This window comes from Paroedura picta, chromosome 5 (assembly GCF_049243985.1).
Source record: "Paroedura picta isolate Pp20150507F chromosome 5, Ppicta_v3.0, whole genome shotgun sequence".
In the NCBI taxonomy this organism is placed as follows: domain Eukaryota; kingdom Metazoa; phylum Chordata; class Lepidosauria; order Squamata; family Gekkonidae; genus Paroedura; species Paroedura picta.
In genome coordinates, this window is record NC_135373.1 from 117530743 (window position 1) to 117550014 (window position 19272).

The following is a 19272-nucleotide window of genomic DNA, read 5'->3' on the forward strand; positions in this document are numbered from 1 at the left end:
CTCCCAGCAAGCTGGGTACTCATTTTAGGGACCTCGGAAGGATGGAAGGCGGAGTCTACCTTGAGCTGGCTGCTAGAATTGAACTCCCAGCCTCATGGGCAGACAGCTTCAGACAGCATTTCTGCTGCCTTACCACTCTGCGCCACAAGAGGCTCTTAGAAGTGAGGTAACTGGGGTGTAAAACACATGTCAAACTGAATATTCTTATGTCTAAGTACAACATGCTGATATTGTAATTTTTCTCTTCTGAAAAAAATATTTCAGTGGACTTGCTTAATTCATTAATAATGTGCCTGTGGCTTCAAAAAGAGCCCCAAGGTGACTATCAATAGAAATATGAGTGTTTTAAAAAAAACATTAAAACATTAAACACTAAAATATATCTCAGTTCCCACAGAATGTTTAAAACAGGAAGGAAACGTCACCCCAGCCTCTCAACATTCCGGGTGGAAAGCAAAGGCCTTTAGCAGCAACCAGAATGGCTAGGGATGAAGCCAATTCTGGTCCTCTCTATCGTGGCTGGGGTGAAAGGTCAGCATGGTTGGATATTGGCTATGGAGCAGGGCAGAGAGTCCTCTACTGCCCAGGGACACTTGGCCCTTTTGCTCCTTCTAGGAATAGAGGATTACCTCACCCCACTGAGATTCTGCATTGGCTTCTGGGAAATCCCCAGATTTGTGATGGAAGAGGCACCTGGAAGGAACATAGTGCTATTGGATGCTTTTTTGGCTCTTGCAAGATTCTACAGAAATAGGGCTACCAGACACTCAGTGGTGGAGTGGGTTCCCCACCAGGCTTTGCTACCTAGCTAGTTGTCAATCAATCAGTTTACCCATCAGAACATCATGGGGAACCTTGTCAAAAGCCTCACTGAAATCCAGATAGAATCATAGAACCATAGAGTTGGAAGGTGCCTCTAGGGCTATCTAGTCAGTGGTGCCTGGCTGTGAATCTACATTTGGTTCTTCAGAGGTTGCCTCCTCCTGCAGTGTCTATCTTACTGGCTGTAAGCTTTTCTCTTTTTCTCTTGCTTCGTCTTTCAGTGCTGAACGAATCTTCCAGTTAATTCGTCCTAATATTTCGGTGAAGTCAAGTTCCCCACATTTACTAAGTGCTCCTTCTTTTCTTATCCTCATCAGGAGGGATTTCTGCCTGACATTTGCCAGGCAAAGGCATAGAAAAAGTGAGAAACCCATTTAGTAGGTCAAGAGGATTTGAAAGGTTTAATGGACCCATCATGAGAATAACAAGCCATTAGCTAAACGGATACATTTCCCAAATTTTCGAGACCTGGGACTGAAGAGCTATCCGAGTCTCGGGCAGGAAGCAGGAGGACAAATCATAGCTGTGGGACTAAAATAATAGATAATGCTAGTACCTAGCACGGGCATAATGCTTTCAATGTTTAAAGCCCTTCATCATCATCTGTCATTACAGAAATCCTTACAACAGTCCTATGAGTTAGGTCAGTCCAGTAGGATTACTTTCATATTGCAAATGGTAGAACTCGAGGAGTTCAGGTAGTGGGAGATCTCCTAACAATTACTCAGGGAAAATAGGGAGTGGAAATGGGGTGCTGAACTGGCATGTAGCATGGCTTCCATCAAAAAGCTGACGTGAAATCATTACCCTACTTGGCCCTGGAACACCTGGCCACAGTGATCCACACAATGGTCATGTCTAGACTGGACTTCTGTAACTTGCTCTACGCAGGCCTGCACTTAACCTTGATTTAGAAACTACAGATGGTACAGAATGCAGCGACCAGGATCCTCACAGCAACACCGTGGAGGTCCCACATCCAGCCCATTCTCCAACAACTGTGGTGGCTACTGGTCGAATTCTGGTTCAGACTTAAGGTTCTGGTAATCACCTTTAAGGCCACATATGGTCTGGGCCCAGTGTACATGAGGGACCGCCTCACTGCCTACACCCCTCAAAGAGCTTTATGTTCTGCCACCTCCAACTTCCTGAAGAAGAAGAAGAAGAAGAAGAAGAAGAAGAAGAAGAAGAAGAAGAAGAAGAAGAAGAAGAAGAAGAAGAAGAAGAAGAAGAAGAAGAAGAAGAAGAAGAAGTTGGTTCTTATATGCTGTTTTTCTCAACCTGAAGGATTCTCAAAGCAGCTTACAGTCACCTTCCCTTTCCTCTCCCCACAACAGGCACCCTGTGAGGTGGGTGAGGCTGAGAGAGCCCTGATATCACTGCTCGGTCAGAACAGCTTTATCAATGCTGTGGTGAGCCCAAGGTCACCCAGCTGGTTGCATGTGGGGGAGCGCAGAATCGAACCTGGCATGCCAGATTAGAAGTCCACACTCCTAACCACTACACCAAACTGCCAATCCTTGGCCCCAAGGAAGCTTACTTGACTTCAACCAGGGCCAGAGATTTCTCTGCCCTGGCCTCCACCTGATGGAATGAGCTTACAGAAGAGATCAGGGCCCTAATGGGACTAGAACAATTCCACAGGGCCTGCAAAAGAGAGCTCCTCCACCAGGCATTTGGTTGAGGTCCCCTAGATCCAACAACTTCCACTGGGCCCCCGAGCCTCCTACCCCTGAAACTAATGCTGTCGGCTCATCAGTATGTTCCAGTTACTAAGTTATTGTTCTTACTGTTTATTGTTCTAATAGGGGCCAAGCCCGTTGCTTTCAGGAATACAATCATTCTACTGGGTTTTAATAAATAACCCCTGAATGGAGTGGAGCTTGTGAAACAGGACTTCCCACCATCTCCCAGTCTGGTTATGACCTATTGAATCCCCCAAACTTCTGTTCCTGGAGGTTCTGGTGCCATCATGAAAAGTTTGGAGGAGGCAAAGCAGGGAACTGGCAAAACGTCTCCCAACTCTGTTGACGGAGCATCTTTCTGCTGTGGGGAAACAGCAACTGGATACAACTCGGTGGTTTTGTTTTTTTTATTTTAATCGGACTTGCCTAGAGTTGCCAGGCCAAGTCTGGCCAGTGGCAGGAAGATAGGGAGTGGGGATATCATGGGCAGGGGACTGGCCATCACACTCTCACCGGGTAAATCCCAGAAGTATAAATAAAATCTCAGATTTTCCAGCAAGTCCTAGAGCTACCCTTTTACCAGAAGTGACACAACACTGCATGCAATGCTGCCAGTTTCTTTAATTTCCCCCCTCCGCTGCTCAGAGCAGCGGTGGGCAATAGGAGTTGGGTTTGGGAGTATTCCTACCCCTAGCAGGGGTTCAAATCCCTTGTTTGGCCCCCATAATTCTGCAATTTCAGTAGCTCTGTACATGCAACTATCGTGAATGTAAATACTTCCCGCACAGGTGAACATACACCACTTCATAAGAAAGAGTCAGGAGACATTTGCTTTAAAAATAAACCCAGCAACTAGGACAAATAATGATATCAGATATATACACATTGAATGTAACATAAGATTGACACACCATGTGTGCCATTTAAGTACACTCTGCTGATTTTCTTTTGTATATAAATTGGGCAATCCTTACGTTGCATTTGTTCAGGCCCAGTACAACAAAAGCTTAACTCAGTGCCTAGTTAAATATCCCGTGGTTCTGTGGCTATTTTAGTTTTAATTTGATGCTTCAAATTATGTATTCCATATTTCCTTCTTCCCAAACTGTTGAATATTCTTTTTTATCATGCGTTTTTAGTTATTGTTACAGTATTTTGTCTAAAAGCCTATGGGCTAACTCGACATCCTTGAATAAATGAATGAATTAAAATTAAAGAAGGTTCAATCCATGTATGCATGTATGTATTTATTTATTATTTGGCTTTTATACTGTCCTTCTCCACAAGCAGGCCTGGGGCGATTTACATAATAAGCAATAAAACATAGATTTTTTTTAATATCAATAAATAGCTTAAAATATAATAAAATCCAGTACAGACTCTCCCTCCTGTTCCCACCAGCTCTACCGCTCCTTGTTGTTGTTGTTAGTTGCAAAGTCGTGTCTGACCCATCGCAACCCCATGGACAATGATCCTCCAGGCCTTCCTGTCCTCTACTATTCCCCGAAGTCCTACCCACCACTCCTACCCACCAATATATGGCCCCACCAAAGAAGAGGGGAAAGTTGGGAGGTGTCATGATCCAAGGCCACTCTCTCAAAGGAGACAAGACAATTGAGACATTCTTCATAGAAAAGGGTTCAGAGTTCTCTGATTAGATCCAAGAGGGCACATCTGGAATATCATGAAAGATATTATTGTTACAAATGACTGGCTTAGCCCGCCTTAGGAGACATATAGACAACTCCTCTTCCCCACCAAAGCACCTTCTTCCTGCAATAAGCTATTCCCATGGCAGAAGGGCTTTTACCTTCAAAGGACATCTAGAATCATAGAATCATAGAATCATAGAGTTGGAAGGGGCCATCCAGGCCATCTAGTCCAACCCCCTGCTCAACGCAGGATCAGCCCTAAGCATCCTAAAGCATCCAAGAAAAGTGTGTATCCAGCCTTTGCTTGAAGACTGCCAGTGAGGGGGAGCTCACCACCTCCCTAGGCAGCCTATTCCACTGTTGAACTACTCTGACTGTGAAAAAAAATTTTTCCTGATCTAGAACAAAGCAAAATCTACATATTTAAACCTAGGTTCAATCCCGGGCAACCTCCATTGAGGGATTGGCATAGCAGTAGATGATGTGAAAGCCCTCTCCGTTAAGCCCTGGAGAGCAGCTGCCGGTCTGAGTACACAATCCCGTCCTTGCTGGACCAATCCTCTGATGCAGTACAAGGAAGTTTCATGTGTTCAAGTAATCCACAGGATATGTCATTCCAAGATTACAGCAAGATATAACTATAATATAGTCCTACTAATCAACATTGTATAGATTTTCTAATTTTGTACGTTGAGACTTATTTTCATACTTTTCACAAGGCTTCTGTTTCTGAGCCATTTATAAAGAAAACTCTGGAGGGTTTTTCTTTAAAAAAAAAACAATTGCAGGAAAATGTATTAAGACAGTAATTTTGCCTTATAGGCAGACGATTTTGCTTCAATTACAGGAAAGTGAAAAATGAGTGTTTTGTTTTGTTTTTTTTACTTCAGACTTCCTTCAACCCTGCAATAGTATTTACAGTGCTAAAGCTGAAAAATAGCTTAGGGGGAATTCATCGTGGCTTGAGTGTTTTTGTATTACTTGTTTGGCTTGGCTCATCGCCAAAAATGGTACCTTTCTAACCAAGCAACAGGAATTCTGCCAGCGAAAAGAAATGGGAGGTGTCTTTCTTCTAAAAGACACCACATCTGAATTTGGGTGTTTAGAATCACCTGGTCTTTCAGAAGTGGTGGTTAGGCTTTTTCTGTGGTTCTGGTTTTTATTACCAAAATGTGCAATACACATTGCCTCAGTCGTCACCTCAGAGGACTGTCTGTGAACCAAAAAAAAATTGCATGCAGATGGATGGAGCTGATTCTGTCCACATACCACAGGGACAAGCAGTAGAATCCCAATACCGGATGGCCCATAATTCCCATCATGCATCTGACACAACCCCAGCAAACATGAAGAATTCATAGATTTCATCTAGTATGAGACGTAAGCTTCCTGAGGGGTGACATGATAGAGATTTACAAAATTATGCATGGGATAAAGAAGGTTGAGAATACCTTGCTCAGAATACAAGTATTTGTGGACACCCAATAAAATTAATGAGCAGTAGGCTTAGAACAGAAGGAGCCTCTTGTGGCGCAGAGTGGTAAGGCAGCAGACATGCAGTCTGAAGCTCTGCCCATGAGGCTGGGAGTTCGATCCCAGCAGCCGACTCAAGGTTGACTCAGCCTTCCATCCTTCCGAGGTCGGTAAAATGAATACCCAGCTTGCTTGCTAGGGGGGCAAAATGGTAATGACTGGGGAAGGCACTGACAAACCACCCCATATTGAGTCTGCCATGAAAACGCTAGAGGGCGCCACCCCAAGGGTCAGACATGACCAGGTGCTTGCACAGGGGATACCTTTAGGCTTAGAACAGATAAAAGAAAGTACTTCTTCACTCAAAGAGTCACTAAATCATGGAATTCACTGCCACAGGAAATGGTGGTGACTACAAGCTAAAACAGCATCAAATGGGGATTGGAAAAATATCCATGGTCTGGGCCTAATGTATGTGAGGGACCATTTGACTCCCTATGCCCCTCCAGGTCTCCACACTCTGCAGGTTCAAACAGGGCGGTGATCCCTGGGCCACGAGAAATCCACCTGGCCTCAAACAGGGCCAGGGCCTGGTGGAATGAGCTCCCGGAAGAGCTGAGGGCCCTGCCAGAACTGCTTCAGTTCCACAGGGGCTATAAGACAGAGCTCTTCCACCAGGCATTTGGTTGAGGCCAGGATGTGAAAGATTTGACCGGTCCTCCAGAAAGCACTTGGCATCTGATGCCCTGTCTTTCATATCTGCCTGGGCACCACATCTGTGGCAGAAGTTTGGTGGTTTGGTACGGGGTGGATGTTGGAGAGTGGTTTGGGAGGGTGGGAGAGTTTCTTTTAGTGTACTGTTTTTATTATTTTATCTAATGTTGTAAGCTGCCGTGAGCTAGCAGGTCTAGGAGTGGCAGCATACAGGTTTAATGATAAAAATAGATAAATAAATATGGAGCAGTCCAACAGAGGCTATGAGTTACAAGGTATAGCTGGGACACTATGTCTGGGGCACTGATGCTCTGTATCCTCGATGCTTGATGGGGACCACATTCAGAGAACAGGTACTAACTTCTCAATGCGTTCTATTTGGATGGAAAAATGGTTTTCACTTAAAAAAAAGCCAATGGAATGTTATGCTCCAACACCTTCATAAGATGCCAGATACTTTTAATGGAGAGTGGAAGGCAGTTGTGTTCTTGTGCAGTGGGCATGCGGCGTCGCTTTTAAAAAATGGGAATACAAATGAATTCCGCTTTGGAGAACATAACCAATATAAATTGAGACTTAGAGCTACTGCGCTCCTTGCTACCAGATATTAAAGATCTCTCCGCGCAACGTAATGAATTAATTTCTTACATGACTGTAACAGCTGGAATTTGTTCTGCAAAATATTTCAAAATATTTAGTTGTTCATTATGGAGAGTTCTTTATTAGCTGCATTCTCCCGGATGCATTTTCTGCCGTTTAGTTCATGGTTTGTGGGTGAACCACGAACCAAGCCATGAACTGATATGCCAGTTCACAAATGGAACCAGTTTGGATCATCAGTTCAGGAGCCATTTAAAGTTTAAGCCCCTCCTTTCTTTTTCCTGCAGCCTTTAGCAGGGAGCAGCGTTTAAATGACTCAGAGCCATTTAAATCATGCAACTGAGCAACAGCACCCACTCAGTTGTTTGGAAACCCCTGCTTTCTGCTCCCTGCCACTTTTCACGGGGAGCATAAAGCAATGGTTTAAATGGCTCAAAGCCATTTGTCATGAGAACAGAGGGGAGCAGCTGTTTTTCATGAAGAGCAGTAAGCAGAGGGTTAAATATCTCAGAGCCATTTAAACCCCTTTTGCTCTTCACGAACCACCATTTAAACCAAAGAGCTGAGCAGCAAGGAGCTCCCCACTGTTCAACTGTTATTCCTAATAACTCATTCTTAATAGATTTGACATCTTTAAAATATATAGCACAGATTTCATGTTCATAAAATTACCAACCTCCCATGGGTATTGGAGAATCCTACTGTGGAGAATCCAACACCATGCAGGGAGGTTGTCAATCCATATTGACTAATTCTAAGTTACCTATAAGTATTTAGAACTTTTTTAGAAGGATTTTTAGAATTTATCTAGAATTTATCGATTAGGATTAAGAATTAGTGGCTGGCTGAGGATTCTGATAATGTGAACACCATGCAGGACCAAAACTGGCCAGAACAGACCAAATAAGTAAGCCAATAATAACACAGGGCCTACAAAACAGAACTATTCCACCAGGTCTATAGTTGAGGCCAGGGCAAAGAGAAGATCTGTGGACCCCCCCCAAAAGGAGGAGTAAGCAGGGAAGATATTCCACCATGTTCTATCAATGGTGGCCAGCTGTTTCCCCCTGGTCCCCAGCGGGAGTTGGTGGGGGATTGATCTGCCACCATGTTCCTGCTGGATTGTACTTTTTAACTGCTGTGTTTTAGCAGGTGGGGGGAGAGTTACGGGATCGTATTTTACTTATTTTATTTGTAACCACTATGAGCCAGCTTTGATGAGAGTGGCAGGCAATAAATTCAAATAATAAGAATACATATGACTGAACATAATGATAGCACTAATTTTGTGTTGTTTCTGTTATCCACGGGTTTTTTCACACACACACACTGAACATTGTAAAAAAAAAAATTATTTACCTCTCGGTGAATCTGTTCAATTGACCTCTGATGAAGATCTGTTAGATTGAAATGCATTAGGTCAAGGTCGAAACCTTTGGTGTACACACTCAGATGTTTTATGTGTGCCAGATCGATACTCGTTCGTGGTTTTTAAACTTTTGAGCTCTTATAATAAACTGTTTATATATTTCTTAAACTGATTTTACCCCTAATCTTTTTGGTTCTTGCCTGCACTGCAGGATGGGTTCTTGTTTCCCTTGATGTTACTTCTTGTGGTATTTGCAAGCTGTGTGCCAGAGTATCTCCTGACTGAGCCCTGGAATTGGGCTCAGCCTATATGAAGAAAGGGTCTGAACCCAGGGGCAAATTCCTTGCCAAGTTACTACCAAACTCACACCCCACTTCTGATTTTGATAAATTCGCCTATCTGTGATCAGATGTCGACCCCTATATTTCATATAGGGTGGCACTTTTTGCTCTGGCCTCCAGGAAGATCTGAGCCAAAGCTGTTTTACAGGTGTCCCCACCTTGATACACCGTGTTTCTTTTAAATTGTAACTCAGTAGCCCTCGTCTACAATTTTATGTACGCAATATTGGAGAAATATTGTTTTATCCATATTTGTACCGTATTGTTTTTAATTATGTTTTGTAATGGCCTTTGGCTAAACACAATAAATGTTATCGTATCGCATCGTATATGAAGAAAGGTGATGTGACCATCAATATTTCCAAAGGTCATCCGGCTGGCTTTTCAGTGAATTAGACACTTGGTGGGTTTCCCCCCATTCTGCACCCACCGCATTTTGTTCTCCAGCTTGCTGGAGCCTCCAGAAAAACAGCATTAGGACCAAATGAAACAAGATGTAAATGAGGCATTGTTCCACGTGCGGCGTGCGGCCGAGAAAGCCGATGCGACCAAATTGAAAGCCCCATTCCGGCAGACGCAGAGATGCAAGCCGTGACGTTAATTCAGCCCCACTCCCTTTACGGTGAGTAATCTCAGCCCGCAGTCCCACCATGAGCATTTGGCCTCCGGAGACCCTCTGTGCAAAGCAGGGTCTCATCTGGAAAACAGGCATAGCATTTCCAAGGTTAACGCAATCAATAAGAGTGTGCTGGGAGAACGCTGACCTTTTGCCTCCCTCTCTCCGAGGCGTGCTTGCAAAGTGTGCAGAAGAATTCGCTGCCGGGAGGAGAAGCCATTCAAAGTGTTTCCCCAAACTTAATAACAGGATATTTAAATTAATCTTGCATTGCCGGTTACCAGAACCTTTGAAGCGGGAAATGGCTTCCGCCCTGCAAAGTAATGTAAGAAGAACCCTGCCGGATGGGACCGAAGATCCTAACAGTGTTGGGAGCTCTGCTATTTCCCCCCCAAGGGTTGCAAGCCGTGTCTAAAACTTAAGAACATCAAAGAAGCCAGGGGGATCAGGCGAACGGCCCAGCCAGACCTACATTCTGTGTCACCCAGGGGCCATCAGGAGGTCCACCAATGGGGCCAGAACTCCAGAAGCCCTCCCACTGTTGACCCCCAAGCATCAAGAATATAGAGCATCACTGCTATATAAACAAAGCCTTGTTGGATCAGGCCAATGGCCCATCCAGTCCAACACTCTGTGTCACACAGTGGCCAAAGCCCAGTTGCCATCAGGAGATCCACCAATGGGGCCAGAACTCTAGAAGCCCTCCCACTGTTGACCTCCAAGCATCAAGAATACAGAGCATCACTGCTGCATAAATGAAGCCATGTTGGATCAGGTCAATGGCCCATCCAGTCCAACACTCTGTGTCACACAGTGGCCAAAGCCCAGTTGCCATCAGGAGGTCCACCAATGGGGCCAGAACTCCAGAAGCCCTCCCACTGTCCCTCCCACCATTGCTCCAGGAAGAGAGTTCCATAAAAAAGAATGTAAAAGAAGCCAGGTAGGATCAGGCGAATGGCCCCACCAGAACTACATTCTTAATGCCTCTGAATGTGGAGGTTCCCCTAAGTCACCAGGGCCAGGAACTGTTGATAGACCTATCCTCCATGAATCTGTCTAATTCCCTTTTAATAAGAATCCCCTTTTGATAAGGCTGATCATTGTTCATCTCTCGTTTAGTGCAGCTATGGTGGAATGGCCACTTTTATTTTCTCTGAGATGAGATGCCCGGAGTAATGCTACATTGGTTGCAGAACTGTTGTGATGGCTCAGTGTCTATGCTTCCATGGGATTCCTTCTAGGAACCATGCTCTATGACCCATATACCACACTTGCAACCAGCTAGTACACACACATTTTCCCAGCATTTCCTTCAACTTAATGTTTTCACAAATTATGGGTTCAACTAGGGTGCAACGTAATGTTTTCACAGATTATGGGTGCAGCCAGTCTCCAGGTGGCATCTGGAGTTCTCCCGCTATTACACCTGTCTCCACGTGACCAAGATCAGTTCCTCTGGAGATTATGGCTGCTTTGGATGGTGACCTCTGTAGCATTATACCTGCTGAGGTCCATTCCCTGCCAAATCCCACCCACCACAGGCTCCACCTCCAAAACTTCTAGGTATTTCCCAACCCAGTGCTGACAACCCATTTGTGTGGTACAGATTGGAAGGGTCAGCTGTTTATTGGTGTCCAACTAGATCCAGGATGTGTCCCATGTAAAATCAATGGACTGGACTCAGAACAGTGACCTTGGTCTGCTTACGAGTTCAAGGCTAATGAAGAATGGGATGTCTGTGAACAATGGGAAAACAGTAGCTTGGACTAAGTCCTGAAATAGTAACCGATAAAACCAATTTCTCTTTAACGACATACTAAGTCTCATAGTTAATGGCACCTAAGGCCTTGTGGGCCATTGCAAATGAAAGGAGTAATGTGTACGTAATTTTCTTCTTTCACATAACTGTTGCAGTCTATAAAGGCTCTATTATTTATCAAACCAGTTAAGGCATCAATGGTCTGCAGAGTGCTGAAAACCCAGAAAATAATATTTGTGATCTTATATTAAAACCCCACTCGATAGAACAGAATATTCCACCGCTGGCAGGTTTTCCTGAGAGATACCATAATGAAGAAAAAAAATATGTATACCTGCCTAATTTTTTTTTTTTTTTTAGTATAGCTGAAAGAGTTTGAGAATATAAATGATACCGTGAGTTATCGTCATTTTTTCAGCATTGTTAAAAAATAGGTTGTGTGTTTTTAAATCATCGCTTCTCTAGATAAAGGGGGAACAGCATGGTAGATCCTGATCTTGTCAGAACTTAGAAGTTATGGAGGGTCATTACTTGGGTGGGAGACCACCAAGGAAGGTTCTGTAGAGGAAGACACTGGCAAACCACCTCTGCTCTTCTTGAAAGCCCCTTGCTGGAGCCGCCATAAGGCTTGGATGGGAGACCACCAAGGAAGGCTCTGCAGAGGAAGACAACAGCAACCCCCTCTGCTTCTCACTTGCCTTGAATACCCCTTGCTGAGGTCGTCATAAGGCTTCTATGAGTGACCACCAAGGAAGGCTCTGCAGAGGAAGACAACAGCGACCCCCCTCTGCTTCTCATGTGCCTTCAAAGCCCCTTGCTGGGGTCGATGTAAGTCATTTGTGGCTTGATCACATGTACATTTAAAAGGATGGCAAAAGTTAGCTGTGTCCTCTGCTCCTTAGCCTAACGATTAATCAAGTCCTGACTTTCATTGGGAGGCCGGAGCTGATTTGATTGGCAAGGACTCAGTCACCTTTCAGAGTATGGTGATTGACTGCCCCCCCTCATACCACAGGATGAGAGACCACTGGTAACACATTGAATTTGTTGTTGTTAGGTGCAAAGTCATGTCCGACCCATTGCAACCCCATGGACAATGATCCTCCAGGCCTTCCTGTCCTCTACCATTCCATGCAGTCCATTTAAGCTCGCACCGACTGCTTCAGTGACTCCATCCAGCCACCTCATTCTCTGTTATCTCCTTCTTCTTTTGCCCTCAATCGCTCCCAGCATTTGGCTCTTCTCCACGGAGTCCTTCCTTCTCATGAGGTGGCCAAAATATTTGAGTTTCATCTTCAGGATCTGGCCTTCTAAAGAGCAGTCAGGGCTGATCTCCTCTAGGACTGACCGGTTTGTTCGCCTTGCAGTCCAAGGGACTCGCAAGAGTCTTCTCCAGCACCAGAGTTCAAAAGCCTTAATTCTTTGACGCTCGGCCTTCCTTAAGGACCAACTTTCGCAGCCATACATTGCAACTGGGAAGACCATAGCCTTGACTAGACAAACTTTTATTGGCAGGGTGATGTCTCTGCTTTTTAGGATGCTGTCTAGATTTGCCATAGCTTTCATCCCCAGGAGCAAGCGTCTTTTAATTTCTTTGCTGCAGTTCCCATCTGCAGTGATCTTGGAGCCCAGGAAAATAAATTCTGTCAATACCTCCATTTCTTCCCCATCTATTTGCCAGGAAACACATTGGATATGGAGTTATAAATCTTTCGCGTATAGATCTTGGGTGATTCATTGGATTGTTAGCCTCCAGATGGTGCCTGGAGATCTCCTGGGACTACAACTGACCTCCAGAGATCAATTCACTTGGGAAAGAAAATAGCTGCTTTGGAATGTGATTTCTCTGGAATTATACCCCGTTGGAAATTCTGCATTTGTATACATCAGGGTTAGATCTTCTCACCCTGCTGCCTTACACTGTCCTGTAGCATGCACCAGAACAATGGAAGCCGTTGACTGCTCATATGCAAAACCAGCAGATGCATCCAAATGTAGTTTATTTTAAATGGTCCTTGCCTTTGATGACCCTGCGGCATTTCGAAATCCAAGCATGCTACTAAATTGTGAAAGTAGGTCAACAACAGCTGCCTGGACAGCTGCCATGTTGAATGCCGCCATTGCAGAGAAGCAGAACAACTGAAAATTGCAGTTCAGGCTGAGTGGCTAGCATATTATCCAAGTGATCATAAGAGAATTTGACTCAGCACAAAGGGGACATTGCAAACAAGTCAAGTTCAAATGGCAATCTTGTTGCTTAAGATGTTTGAAGCATTCCTGGGAGTCATCTTGAGAGCAGAGTAGATCCTGTGGAAATTGGTAATTCTTGCTGATTTTCTTTTCCTGGCGAAGACCCTACTCATCATATGGGTCCTCTGTCCTCCAAGAATAGCAATGGAGATCAATGGGGAGAGGGGGGAGGGAGTTCAGTTCTACTGATGGAAAAACAAACCTGGATGCAATGCTATATGGAATGCTGATGAGGTTAACAATATTATGCATATACTAGCTTCAAAGCCTGTTCCTAAGAACAGGCCTTGAAAGGGCCCCCTTCCCTGGGCCCCGGCCAGGCAGCTTGTAGGCTTTTGGCTGCAGCTCGCAGCCAGATCAAGTGGGGCGGGCAGGGGCTGGCCAACTTGTTAGCAGGCCTGGGAGAGAGCTCCTTAGCAGGCAGTCAGCAGGCCGGAAGGCCCTCATTAGCAGGCCCTGGCTAACAGGCTGGGAGGCCCTTGTTATCAAGCACTCCACCACGACCCTTTGCCCAAGGCCCTCTCCCCTTACCTGCTGCTGGCTCCAGGCATTGAGGCGCGTCTGAGAGCAAAAAGGCCAGGGATGGACGGCGGGAGCTGGAGCGGCAGGACCAATCAAACCTTTGCTGGCTGCACCCTGATTGGCCCTATTCCAACTTGGGCAGCCGGACACGTCCCACCCCCCAGGTTGTTTAACAGCACAGTTAAAATGCATCTTAAGTACAAAGAAAATTATAAAATGATAATTAATTTTAAAAACCAAGACAATTTATAAGACTGGGAGTAATTGACCTCTGGTCACCGAAATGGCTGTCCGGTGCTTGTAAGAGCAACAGTATTTTTAACAGAGACGGGCAAGAACTGTACTTTTGTGGTTCAGAGTAGTTCATGGAACCACAAACCAATATGCTGGTTCATAAACTGAAGTGGTTCATAAATGGTCCAAGCCATTTAAACCCCTAGTTTCTGCTTCCCAGTTATTGTTGTGGGGAGCAGAAAGCAGGGGTTTAAATAGCTTACGAACCAGTTCGGTTTTTGAACCAGCACATTGGTTTATTTTTGTGGGGAGCAGGGGAATAGAAAGCAGGGGGGTTAAATGGCTCAAAGCTCTGCTTTCTGCTCTTCCCAAACTGCATCAGAATTTGTAAAAATCCATGGCAGCTCTTCAGTGTGTAAACATTGCTATGCAAATCATTACAAAGGCTCCTGCCCATCCGTAATTTTCAAGGACCTTCACTCTATTCAGAAATGATTACGTACTATGTGTATTTTGGACAGATGGCTCTAAAGCACCATTGCTTCTTTAAAACACTGGAATAACTCAAGCCAAAGAACTTTGTTTCTGTGAAATCAGTTATCTGATGTGTGACAAGAGCTGTCATTTTGCCTCATTTACAACACGGTTCAGGAAACCACAGTTCCATAATGGAGTTGTCCGTGTCAACCCCCAATTGAGGATAAACCCCTCTAACACATTCAGAAGGGTTTGGGCTCCTATTGCATGGCTTCATTTAATGACAAAAGAACCAAGGAGTGTAACATTGTGGCAAAGCCATCCAAATCGTGGGAGGAACACAGAAGGACAATAAATGGAAGGGTAGAAACAAAGGGTTGGCAAAATTACACATTCTCACAGTGTAAATCAAATCAGCAACTTATATATACTCAGCTAGAATTAATATAGTGTTAGAAAAAGCAGATATATATATATATATATATATATATATATATATATATATATATATATATATATATGTATACACACACACACACACCAGCTTCTGGATCAATCTGATTTTTCTAACACTATATTAATTCTAGCTGAGTAACAGAAGCCCTGGATTCCATAGCAACCTCCTCAAACTATACTAGGTAAGATAAATGACGCCTGATGTAGGAGTTTATCATTCTCTTATGCAATACTTTGTTGGGAATACTGCCTGTTCTCCCAAGAAAAGTAACGTTCAGTGGGAAAGCTGAAGGCAGCAGGAATAGAGCCAGGCCCAATGTGAGATGAACTGGCCAATTAAGGAAGCCACAACTCTTAATTTACCAGACATGAGCAAGGTCTTTTAGAGGACATTCATTCATAGGGTCACTAAGTCAGAAGCAATTTGATGGCACTGGACACAGACACATGGTGGAAGAAGGGAAGTCTTGGGGCTGAGATATTCATGTTTATGTTCAGCCCTCTAATTTGGTTCCTGGCCCTAAAGAGACAGTTGCCAAGTGATTAGCTCTGTTTCTACCATTTCATTCACACACCAGAGCCAACGTGGTGTAGAGATTAAGAGGGGTAGAGTCTAATCCCAGTTCTCCTCCTCCTCATGAGGCCTGCTGGGTGACCTTGGGCCAGTCTGGGTTCCCTCAGAACTCTCTCAGCCCCACGTCCCTCACAAGGTACCCATCATCAGGAGAGGGAAGGAAAGGTGATTTTAAGCCTCTTTGAGTCTTCTTAAGGTAGAGAAAAGCAGGGTATAAAAGCCAACTCTCCCTCTTCTTCTTCTCACACCCATGTTTAAAGCCAGCGCCTGAATCCAACAGGTATCAGATTTGACTTTGGAGGCAACAAACTGAAGTCACAGAACTCCATTTGCCTCAGCTGCTTTTTTACATTCCATGCATTCCACAATTATTATGCAAGCAAAGGGGCTAGATCTTCTGGTCTTCCGTTGATCTGCAGATGTTGAGGTGTACAGATGAGAGGAACGGGTTCCAAGCATGAGGTAGGGGTTGAGGTGCCAGACTAGGGTCTGTGAGACTGAGGTTCAAATCCCCATTCTGCCATGGAAACGTGCTTGGGCAGCTCTCACGCTCTGCTGAATCTACCCTACAGGGCTGTCCTAAGGATATATTGCTTCCTAATGAGGGCCACTGTACTCAGAGATGGTTTAGCATATTCAGTGGAAGGGCAGGGCGTGGCCTTCTCATTGCCTGGGCTTTGTACCATATTAAACGGGTCAACTGAAGCAATGGATGGCCTCTTTTGACGGGGAAATGTTTATTTCATTTTTATTTATAATTAGGTTTCTGTATTGACCCTGCCTATGGACAGGTTCGTGGGGAGATAATTTCTACAATACAAAAATAGAAACCTCAACAAAATGAGCAATAGAAACATCAATAAAACAATAACTAATAATTCCCCGCCTCCCACCCCTAGACATCTTGGTGTAATGGTTTTCTCAGAGCTCTCTCATCCCCACCTCCCCCATCCCCACCTCCCCTGTTGTGGGGAGAGGGACGGAAGGCTATTTTAAACCTCTCTGAGACCCCATTGGGTAGTGAAAAGCAAGGTACAAAAACCAACTCTTCTTCCTCATCTCCATTCACCATCAGGCTGTTCGTTTGGTTTGAGAAAGTACCTAGTTTCTTGAGGGGCAGAAGAGGGGGAGCACATGATTGAAGGGGGAAGGGGAGAGAAAGGAGACGAAGGCAAGAGGGAGGCCTATCTGGTTATCAGCAGCCGTAGCCTCATGGCACTGGATCCAGCCCAACACTGTTCTTTCAGTTTAAGTGGAGAAATAGAAGTTGGGAGATCAAACGAATTTAGGGTTTGTTGAGCAGTGGAAGTTTGCCATGATAGTTGAATGGAATCTCCACATCCAGAAGTTGCCTGGAGTGTCAAATGTCCAAGGCCTTCAGGTTTCTCCCCTTCCCGAGCTTTCAGAGACGTCGGGATGGTTGCTATTGGCAACAGAATGTTCAGAGGGGACTGACCTTTGATCTGGTCCAGCAGGGCAGTTCTGATGTTCTTACAGCTTTTATGCCTGTGATGTTCCAGAATGGAGAGAGAGAGAGACTTCAGGTTGCACACCGACGACTCAAGTTCATCTTTCTGCCTAGCAGCGGGTAAGACACAATTTCCACAACTTAACATGGCTAACAGGAAGGTTACAGGGCTCCAAACAAATAAGACCAGTACGGAGCTTAATTTCATTCATTCATTCATTCATTCATTCATTCATTCATTCATTCATTTATTTATTTATGTTTTGGTTTATATCCCGCCTCAGCAAGCTGGCTCGCGGTGGGTCACACTAAAAATCCCAATAAAATATACAATATTGTCCCATTAAAACACCCATTAAAAATTGCTGTGGTGGTGACAATTCAAATCCCATGGTGTTAGCTAGCATGCAGGGGGGACCTCGAGCGCTGACCCCATCACCCACAGCAATGGTTGGCTTGTGGGGACTTCATTCTTCTAGGCCAGGTGGGTATCAGACCTTCCTGGGCTGGCCTCAACCATAGACCTGACGGAAAAGCTGTATCTTACAGGCCCTGCGGAACACCAAAAGCTCCCGCAGGGCTCTCAGCTTGTCTGCTGAGATGACCCCAAGGGAAGAACGCAAAAGGAGCGTCAAGGCTGAATTTGGTCAGCAAGTGACTCCAGTTAAGCCAGTATGGGGTGTCCAATGACAACCATATGGGCTCATGCCTGCCTGGAGCATTAGGAATAAACATATGCTCCTCTGTTTGAATTGTAATTTGATCACACGATTCAAGGAGCATCTTCCAAGACCAAAACATTTAAAAGTGCCCTTTTTATCTCTGCATTCGAAATGGGGTTCTAAATTATTTGAATTCAGGAACAGCTGGCTTCACTGGCCCATTGGTTAGTTTAAAAGGCCATCAGCTGGAATGGGGGCTAAAAGCTGGTGAGTTCCATGAGGGTCCTGCAGAGAAACTTGTCAACTGTTTGCTGAGCTCGGGAGGGTTGTGTGTGTTCGTACCCTTTCTTGGTTTTGCACAGGCCGAGCAGAAACACAGGAGGCGATGCAAGTTTGACTTAGTGTAAACTGTTACCACCATCTCTTTTCTTGCATTTTTGTTTGTGCAGAAATGGATCCTTCGTGCTGTTTGAGAATGCCAGGCTTTTGATACAATTTCCGCAGCATCTCTGCAGTTAGATGTATTTGAGCCGCTTGAAGACAAAGCCCCTCTGATCTCCCGTGCTGGCTCACCAGGGACGGCAAATGCAAGCCATGAGTCACTGGCGGTCATGAATAGCTTTGGGGAAGTTTTCGAAAAGGTGAGCCAATCCCACGTTCATCTCTGGAAAGCAGGTGGTTTGATTCCGAGAGAGTCGATCAAATCTATTTGGGTACGTAAGAGAGGTGAGGGAGGGAACCCTCAGTCTTGGTTTGCTTGCTCGAAGGAATCAAGCGTTCCCTCTTCAAAGCTCTTTTCATCCTCAAGTTTAAAAGGAGTCAGGACTCTTGCCTTTGAGAGCTGGGTTGGTGTAGAAGGTGAGAGTGGCGGTCTCTAATCTGGAGAACTGGGTTTGATTCCCCACTCCTCCTCCAAAAGCAGCCAGCTGGGTGACCTTGGGCCAGTCCCAGTTCCCTCAGGGCTCTCTCAGCCCCACCTACCTCACAGGATGTCTGTTGTGGGGAGAAGAAAGGAAGGAGATTGCAAGCCACTTTGACACACAATTGTAATAAATAAATAAAGGCATTATGTACATGGATATCCGTACCACAGTGTGGCTCTATATAATTGCCAGGAGTCACTATAGGTGGAGTGGTGTCTGGGTCTGTCTAGGTGTTTGGATACTGCTTCCACTCCATGGGCCAATCTGGGTGCGGCCAGCAAAGCTGCCCGCACCCGGATTGGGTCAGCCCCTGGAGTGCCCGCCCTTAGTCTTTAAGGGGCTACTGGATGCATGCTCTTTTCTGCCACCATGGGGGACGATGGTAGCCAGATCCTGAAGAAATAATAGAATCATAGAATCATAGAGTTGGAAGGGGCCACACAGGCCATCTAGTCCAACCCCCTGCTCAAATGAGCGGTGACTCACAAAAGCTCCTACCCTACTGGACTTTTTCTCTTTTCCAGTGCTAACGACAAACTAACATGGCTACCCGTCCTGAAGTGATCCTACAACAGCTGTGTTACATAGACTGGTTGCATTATTCCCATACTAGTAAAATAGCCCATTGTATTCTAAAGACAATGGGCGCTAGCAGGGGGGGGGAGAAATCAAGGG

At 45.0% G+C, this 19272-nt stretch overlaps 1 long non-coding RNA gene across 4 annotated transcripts in view; it reads left to right on the top strand.

Moving 5' to 3' along the window:
- Positions 1-17056: 17056 nt before the first annotated feature.
- The window catches only part of LOC143839134 (uncharacterized), a 52280-nt gene continuing 50064 nt past the window's right edge, over positions 17057-19272 (top strand). For all 4 annotated transcript variants that reach the window (XR_013231629.1, XR_013231628.1, XR_013231630.1 and 1 more), the window contains exons 1-2: positions 17057-17132; positions 18124-18315. This is a non-coding gene — a long non-coding RNA (uncharacterized LOC143839134). The remainder of the gene's footprint in view (positions 17133-18123; positions 18316-19272) is intronic.